Source organism: Hordeum vulgare, chromosome 3H (genome assembly GCF_904849725.1).
Source record: "Hordeum vulgare subsp. vulgare chromosome 3H, MorexV3_pseudomolecules_assembly, whole genome shotgun sequence".
In the NCBI taxonomy this organism is placed as follows: domain Eukaryota; kingdom Viridiplantae; phylum Streptophyta; class Magnoliopsida; order Poales; family Poaceae; genus Hordeum; species Hordeum vulgare.
The window spans coordinates 30,073,014-30,082,589 of record NC_058520.1 but is presented as its reverse complement, the minus strand read 5'-3'; positions in this window follow the sequence as shown (position 1 = coordinate 30,082,589).

The following is a 9,576-nucleotide window of genomic DNA, read 5'->3' as shown; positions in this document are numbered from 1 at the left end:
CACATTGATCATAGTGCTAATATACTCCCAATATCAGAAATGTTTTAGAAGTGTTTTTTTTCTGTGCCCCTTAGCTCTATGTATTCAAAAACCATATCCATCACTAGTATATCAATGTATTATACTTGTACACACATTGATCAAAAAACCCAATATGACATTCAAATAACACATTGATCATTCGTCATGCACACATATTGAAGAACAGAGCTAATATAACTACATGTTGTGGACAAATTTATATACTAATGAATAAAATTTATATACTAATGAATCAAAAACCCCAATATGACAAATTTACACACATTGAATCAAATTTACAACTTCTTAATCAATGGATTCCATTTGGGCATATGACATTAAAAACCCCAATCTGAGTAGCATTCAGAAACAAATATAGTAGGGACCCAATCTAAGGCAACGAATGCGAGTAGCATTAAAAACCCAATCTATGAGCACTAAAAACAAATCTAATAAGCATGGTAGCATTAAAAAACCAATCTGTTCACAACATCTAGCATTTTGCAACGAAATTATCCAAATCTAAAAACAAATATAAAAACCCCAATCATTACAGCACCTAAAATCATAGTTCACAACATAGCATTTATGCAACGAATTTATCCAACAAACCTTAGTCCAAAACCCCCTGTCCCCCTGATACGTCTCAAACGTATCTATAATTTTTGATGGTTTCACGCTGTTATCTTGTCAACTTTGGATGTTTTGTTTACCTTTTATATCTTTTTTGGGACTAACTTATTAACTCAGTGCCAAGCGCCAGTTCCTGTTTTTGTGTGTTTTTGACTCTTTTCAGATCTGATTTTGGAACGGAGTCCAAATGGAATAAAATCCCCGAAATAAATTTTTCCAGAACGAAAGAAGATCGGGAGGCTTGAGGGCCAAGCAAGTGGGCCCACAAGCCCTGTTGCCGCGACCAGGGGGGAGGCCGCGACAACCAAGCTTGTGCCCCCCTGGCGCTCCCCTGCCCTAGTTCTTTGGCCTATAAATTCCCTAAAAATCCAGAAAAAATTAGGGCATCCTCGAAAACACTTTTCCGTCGCCGCAAGCTTCCGTTTCCGTGAGATCTCATCTGGAGACCCTTCCCGGTGCCCTGTCGGAGGGGACTTTGGAGTTGGAGGGCTTCTACATCAACATCATCGCCCCTCCAATGACTCGTGAGTAGCTAGATGGCTTCTTCTCTCTCTTGGATCTTCAATACAAAGTTCTCCATGATCTTCATGGAGATCTATCCGATGTAATCCTCTTTGGCGGTGTGTTTGTCGAGATCCGATGAATTGTGGATTTGTGATCAGATTATCTATGAATTATATTTGAGTCTTTGCTGATTTCTTATATGCATGATTTGATATCCTTGTAAGTCTCTCCGAGTCTTGTGTTTTGTTTGGCCAACTAGATCTATGATTCTTGCAATGGGAGAAGTGCTTGGTTTTGGGTTCATACCGTGTGGTGACCTTTCCGAGTGACAGAAGGGGTAGCAAGGCACACATCGTGTTGTTGCCATCAAGGGTAACAAGATGGGCTTTTATCGTAGATATGACATTGTCCATCTACATCATGTCATCTTTCTTAAGGCGTTACTCTGTTCTTTTGGACTTAATACACTAGATGCATGCTGGATAGCGGTCGACGTGTGGAGTAATAGTAGTAGATGCAGAAAGTATCGGTCTACTTGTTTTGGATGTGATGCCTATAGATATAATCATTGCCTTAGATAATGTCATGACTTTGCATGGTTCTATCAATTGCTCGACAGTAATTCGTCCACCCACCGTCTACTTGCTTTCAGGAGAGAAGCCACTAGTGAACACTACGCCCCCCGGGTCTATTCACACCTATCGTTTCCACTTTCGGTTTTACTTTGCTTTGTTACTTTGTTGCTTTCAGTTCTCACTTGGCAAACAATCTATAAGTGATTGACAACCCCTTCATAGCGTTGGGAGCAAGCTCTTTGTGTTTGTGCAGGTACTTGTGATAATCCTTCACTGGATCGATACCTTGGTTCTCAAAACTGAGGGAAATACTTACCGCCGCTGTGCTACATCACCCTTTCCGCTTCGAGGGAACACCAACGCAAGGCTCCAAGGCCACGGGGGAATCCTTTGCATATTTGCCAAGGAAGTCCCTAAAGGCGTAGCCGTAGCAGAAGGATTCCTGGTGCCATTGCTGAGGAGTATCAAGACAAGAATAGTCTCCCGTCGGCACGCTTGTTTCTGGTGCCATTGGGAGGTCTTATGTTGCAGTAGCAGAAGTATTTCTGGCGCCGTTGCCGGGGAAGGAGAGATCTATCCAAGTAGGTCTCACAAACTCATCTCTTGCATTTACTTTTTTTGCCAGTTGCCTCTCGTTTTCCTCTCCCCCACTTCACATTTGCCGTTTTCATTTGCTTTTCTCCTTTGCCTTTTTCGTTTGCCTTTTTCGTTTGCCTTTCCTTTGCTTGTGTGCTATGTGCCTTCAATATGCTTGCATGTTCTATTGCTGAAAATCTATTGATATGGATCCTCATCCACTTGCTAATCTCTTTAACAGATCCACTTATGTGGAACCAATTGCTAGTGAGTTGAGTGCACTTGACTTTCTCTATGGAGTTTTGCTTGAGATGCGTGAATCTGAAAATCGTGATGAAGAAATTCATGAAGTGATTCACGAGGGCTCCTTGAATGAAAAGCATGATTGCAATAGTTTCACTATAAATTCTATTAGTGACAATCATGCTAAAAATATGCAAAACCCTAAGCTTGGGGATGCTAGTTTTGCTTTGTCCACTACTTGTTGCAATAATCATGATTGGGGTGATGATCTTTCTTATGATCTTGAAAATTTGTTCAAGCCTCATGATGATTATGATATTTGCAATAATATTGAAAGTGGGTTTGGAGAAGTCATGACTTTAGTTGATGATAATCCCACTATTTCTGAAGAGCGTCAACTTTGCATGCATGTGGGTCATGAAAAGAATATCCTATGTGATAGTTACATTGTTGAATTCGAATATGATCCCACATGTAATTTCTATGAGAGAGGAAAATATTGTGGTAGAAACTTTCATGTTACCAAATTACCTCTCGTTATGTTGAGATTGCTATTGTCTCTTTCTTCTTCCTTGCATTTGGTAACTATTGGTTGTCTTGCCAATTTGTTCTCCTATAAAATGCCTATGCATAGGAAGTATGTTAGACTTAGATGTGATTTTCACATGCTTTATGATGCTCTCGTTGTGCTTCAATTCTTGTCCTTTGTGTGAGCATCATTGATTTATCAAGGCCTAGCTAAGGGCGTTAAACAATAGCGCTTGTTGGGAGGCAACCCAACGAATCTATCCTTTTTTTCTGTTTTGTGTTTTCCACACTTTCATAATTCTGTTATGATTGTGTTTTTTGTGTTTCTTTTGCATTTGTGCCAAGTAAAACCATTATGATTAGTCTTGGGGATGATCGTTTGGTCATGGTGGAAAAGACAGAAAATTTCTGCTCACAAAAAGCATTTATTTTTTCTGTAAGAGCTTTTGAGTTTATTCTTTTTGCTGCTGATTGCTACACAAATTCTTTAGACTGTCGTAATGTTTCAGAATTTTTGAAGTACAGAAGTATACGAAGTATACAGATTGCTACAGACTGGTCTGCTGTTAACAGATTCTGTTTTTGTTGTGTTGGTTGCTTATTTTGATGAAACTATGGATAGTATCGCGGGGGGGGGGGGTATTATCCATGAAAGATTGAAAATACAGTAACCCAACATCAACATAAGTAGAATTTAAGTTTGTTACAGTACCTAAGGAGGTGGTGGTTTGCTTTCTTATACTAATGTTATCACGAGTTTCTGTTTAAGTTTCGTGTTGTGAAGTTTTCAAGTTTTGGGTGAAGTTCTTATGGACAAAAAGGTAAAGAGTGGCAAGAGCTCAAGCTTGGGGATGCCCAAGGCACCCCAAGATGATTCAAGGATGCCGTAAAAGCCTAAGCTTGGGGATGCCCCGGGAAGGCATCCCCTCTTTCGTCTTCAATCCATCGGTAACGTTACTTTGGGCTATATTTTTATTCACCACATGTTATGTGTTTTGCTTGGAGCGTCTTGTATCGTAGGAGTCTTTTATTTTTGTTGTGTCACAATCATCCTTGCTGCACACCTAGAGAGAGACATGCACTCACCGTGATTTTTTCGAGCTTCACTTATATCCTTTGGTAGACAATTTAGCTCACATGTGCTTCACTTATATCTTTTGAGCTAGTTGATTTTGCTATATGTGCTTCACTTATATCTTTTAGAGCACGGCGGTGCGTGGCTTGGTAGTTGATATATGCTATGAAAGTAGTCTCAAAAGGGGTAGTTATCCAAAGGGATACGGAAACTTCCACCTTCATGTGCATTGAATAGTTAGAGAAGTTTGATTCATCTCATCTAGTTTTGAGTTGTGGTTATGGTAATATTGAAGTTATATTAGTAAGGTGTTGTGGATCTAGAAATACTTGTGTTGAAGTTAGTGATTCCCGTAGCATGCATGTATGGTGAACCGCTATGTGATGAAGTCTAAGCATGATTAGTCTATTGATTGTCATCCTTTGTGTGGCGGTCGGGATCGTGCGATGGTTTATACCTACCAACCCTTCCCCTAGGAATATGCGTTGAATGCTTTGTTTCGATTACTAATAAAACTTTTGCAACAAGTATATGAGTTCTTCATGACTAATGTTGAGTCCATGGTTTAGATGCACTTTCACCTTCCACCATCACTATCTTATTTAGTGTCGTACAACTTTCGCCGGTGCACAAAACTGTCACGCCCAAGATGCGACCCTATCCTCAATTTGGCACGAAGGCCTCGTCAAGGATAGAAGTGCATCTCGTCGTGTCGCAAGAATGGATATCTGTGACAGCCCAATGCCGACGTTCCAGAAGATTCCCCCTTTATTCCGTTTTCGTCGTGTGTCTATTTTTCTTTCGTGGCATCGTCATCGCATCACGCGCATCATCTGCATTGCATCGGCATCTCCGTTGCCACCAATTTTCAAAACTTGCATCCGTTGTTAGTTGTCGGTTCACGTCGTTGTCCGTTCTGAGCCCGACCGCACTTGCACGTGCCCACGGCATCGTCAAACCTTGTTTTAAAAGTGTGTTGAAAACTTTCTCTGATCGAGGTGAAACTTGGCATGCGGTCGTGATTAGTTATACCTAGGCCGCCTGTCGAATTTCGCCGCGATCGGAGTTCGTCTCGTACCTGAATGGTCGACCGTAGCGACACCGTATTCGGTCTACTGTCGGACGTGTGTCAGTGTTTTAAAATTCATTGCCGCACCGCCCGTTCTCCCTCTCGTCTCCGAATATCCACTCTATACGGCCACGTACCCGTTCCCGCGTGCGGAATCGTCCGAATCCGACCGCACGGTTGGATCCGGAACGGAATTCCGAGTAACCTAGCCCCCTCATTTGTTATAAATACCCCCTCCATCATATTTTTTAGACATCCCCCTCTCCCCTGCCTCAAAAACCGTGCCAACCCTAGCCTGCCGCACCCTCTCTCCTCCCCTCGGTCCCTCAGCTGCCGCCAAGGCCCGCCGAGCCCAGATCGCGCCTGGGCAGGCCCATCCGGCCGCCGCCGCCGCCCGCAGTGCTCCGCGCCGCCCGTGCCCGAGAGATCCCTCGTCGTCGGAGCCTCCCCTCGCCTCTCCCTCGAGGGCGACCCCCTGCTGGAGCCTCGTCGCCGTTTGCCGCCTCCCTGCAAGACGCTGCCATGCCCGCCTTCCCGTGCCCGATGCATCTCGCCGGAGCAACGACCGCCTCCGCGTGTTCCAGCCGCTGCCGCCTGCTGTACCTCGTCGCGGCGCCTGGATCCGGCCGGGGATCGCTAGATCAGGGCATCTCCGGCCTCCTCCCGTTGTTCCCGCGCCGGATCCAACCTCCGCCGCCCCCTCGCCTCGCTGCCGGGTTGCTCGAGCGTCGCCGCCCGCGTGAGCGTCGGGAGGCCACGCCTCGACCGCCCGCTCGCCAGCCTCCCGAGCCAGCTGCGTGAGCCGCCTCCCTTCGCCTTGGCCCAGTTTGGCCTTCCCAGCCGGCCCAAGCTCCCCACCATGCCGGTCCGTTGACCCGAGGTGAGAACCTCTCTATCCAGCGCCCTGTGCACGTTTTAGTGATGTTGCGCATGCCCCTGTTCGGCCCGTGGATTAATTTTGCATATTCCTGTGATTTATTTATTTCAGGAATATTTGATATTTAAAACGCCCGTAGTTTAATAATTGGGCACCGGATCGAGGCGTGTAATATATGGTTTTGTGGTAGTTTTGCGCGTAGAATACGAATTTAAAACTTGCATAATTATTTGACGTTGTTTGACGTGTCGAATGCATAGATTAGCGTGTTGTTCCAATAGGATACGTCCCGTAATTTATTTCTCGCGCATGTCCGGGTTGCTCGTATGCCATAGATAAAATACTCATGTTTTAGGAACCTTTTTTCCATGTATTTTAGAGCGGTCACTCGTATTTTTGCGTGTAGGGTTTGCCGCTAGTTTATTTTCCAGTGTATAGGTTATTTTCCCGCATTTATGTGTGGCATTATTTTTGTTGCGCAACCCCACATATTTTATATGTTTCCGGGGTAGAAAAATCCATGGGATTTTTCTGTGTAATTAGTTTTAGCTTTTGAGTAAGTTAGTTCGCGCGATATGTTGCCGTGATGCCCTTTTGTTTATTTCGTAGGATTTATTCCGTGCTTCGTTTGATTAAGTTGTCAACTAGAGAGTTGTTCTTGGGTGTTTTGTCTAGCCCCTGGTATTTTTGGTTGCAATAGATATGCATGTTTAGGTGTGGTTTGCTTGCTCTTAAGTTGCTAGAAATAGTGCTGATTTGGAGGTGCTGAAATATTTCTAAGTCTGGAATCTGTTATATTTTGTTGTTGTCTTGTCTTCCTTGTATCTTTTGATCTGTAGATCTTTTGAGGTTGGTCCAATGGAGTTAGTTGTAGCCCTTGTGTTTCTCTAGCATGCTGTGAATTTTCATGCGATTTGGAGTCCTGTAGCTATAGGTTTTGCTGCTGTCAATATGCCTTCAGATCTAAAACTGCAGCTTCAAAAACTGCTATTTTCACTAAGTCTGAAATAGTGTGTGGGAAGCCATTTTGTGACTTCTTTTCCTAGTGTTCCTTGCTGCCATGCTAGTTGTTGTTAGTTATTTGTAGTAGTGCTTCTTGACCTCTTTCGTGTCATGCCTTGCTTGAGTTTATCGGAGTAGTGTAGCCCGTAGTTGTGGGGCGTAGAAAATGCTATGTGGCTGATTTTGGCAGATTGTAGTGATTTCTTGTTTTGCTCGTAGTTGTTGAACCGTAGCTCCGATTTGATCGTGTCCTATATGAAACTTGCTTAGAATCTTGTGTAGTTTCATTTTATCTTGCTGGTTGTATGTTTTGAAGTACTCGTGACCGACATTGCACACATATTGCATTCATGCCATCATATCTTGCGATGCTTGTAACTTTTGAACCGTAGCTTCGTTGGAGATGTTCTTTATGTGTAGATTGCTTGAAATGACGCGTTGAATCACGTGAACCTATTTGTTTTTCTGTTTAACAACTAATTAAATGTGTTAGTTCAGATCTGGTCAGAATTGTAAATTAACATGTGAGGTCGTCTCGGAGATGCTATATGTCATTTCCGACCTCATTTAAAATGCCTAGATAGGTAGTTTAATTGCATTTCACCTCTTGCCATGTTTAATCACATTGAATAATGTCGTGTATCTAATCGGGATAGAACTAAATAAATAAACGTGGAGTTTCGTCAATATGCAACCCGTTGCATATTGAACTTCACTTAAGGTGTAGTGTTTGTTTGTGTGATTTGCCATGCCGTGACTTGCATGTATTGAGCTCCTCATGCATCATTTGTGTTGTGCACCGTGTGGTGATTTCCGTGTGTTGATTTGTGTTTCCGATTTGCTTGTCTCGTTAGAGTTCCGCAGCGTGTCAGATTGTGAGGACCCTTTCGACTACGTCGGTTCGTCTGCTTCACGGAGGCATTCTTCTTCCAAGCAGGATCTCAGGCAAGACGACCATTTCCCCAGATACCATTACTGTCATTGCCATGCTAGTTTTACTATTTCTATCGTTATGTCTCGTTGCCTACCACATGTTAAATATCAGCCTCTCAACAATGCCATGAAAACCTTCAACCTGTTCAACCTAGCAAACCACCGATTAGCTATGTTACCGCTTGCTTAACCGTGTGTTAGTGTTGCTAGTTGCAGGTGCAGTTGCTTCCATGTGAAAACATGGGTTCCTTGTTATATCACCATATTAAATGCTATTTAATTTAATGCACCTATATACTTGGTAAAAGGTGGAAGGCTCGGCCTTTCTAGCCTGGTGTTTTGTTCCACCTTTGCCCCCTTAGTTCCGGCTACCGGTGTTATGTTCCATAATTTGAGCGCTCCTAACACGGTCGGGGTTGTTATGGGGACCCCCTTGATAATTCATTTTAGATTAAAGCTGGTCTGGCAAGGCCCAACATTGGTACTACATTTGCCCAACATAATAATTTGATAATACTAAAATGCATAGGGAGTTAGCGCTACCCGAAGAGTAATTCTACATAATACAGGGAGGGCCAGTGCTGATGGTGCTGGTCCAAAACAGAGCACTGTGCGGGGCCACCGTGAGGAAACTCGAGGTTTGGCACTCGTACACTTCGCTTATCCGTCGTGTACTGAGAACGAGATACGCGGCTCCTATCGGGATCGTCGACACGCCGGGTGGCCTTGCTGGATTAGTTTTACCTTTGACGAGATATCTTGTGCATCGGGATTCCGGTGATGCTTTGGGTAATCTCAGAGTTGAGGTTTTCCACTAGGGAATCCGACGAGATCGCGAGCTTCGTGATTGAGGATTTCTATGCGGCTTGTGGTAATTTGTGATGGACTAGTTGGAGCACCCCTGCAGGGTTAAATCTTTCGGAAAGCCGTGCCCGCGATTATGTGGCAACGTGGAAACTTTGTTTAACGTTGGTTCTAGATAACTTGAAGTTAACTTAATTAAAATATGCCAACTATGTGCGTAACCGTGACTGTCTCTTTCGTGAGTCCTTCTCCGATCGAGGACACGGTGGGGTTATGTCTGTCGTAGGTAGGTGTTCTGGATCATTCGTTTGATCATCAGTAGTCACGTCCGTTATGCGTAGATCTTCCCCCTCTTGCTTCTTGTACTCGTAAGTTTAGCCACCAAACATATGCTTAGCCGTTGCTGCAACCTCACCACTTAACCATGCCTCACCTAATAAGCTTTGCTAGTCTTGATACCTTTGGAAATGAGATTGCTGAGTCCCCTGTGGCTCACAGATTACTACAACACCAGTTGCAGGTACAGGTAAAGGTTACTTGACGCGAGCGCGTTGATTGTTCATTTGGAGTTGGTTCTTCTTCTTCTTCTTCTTCTTCATCGATCTAGGATGGGTTCCAGGCCGACAGCCTGGGATAGCAAGGATGGACGTCGTTCTTCTTTTGTCGTTTGTTTTCGCCCGTAGTCGGACCCTGCTCTTACTCTTGATGAATATGTACTGTACTCCTGCGACTCTGA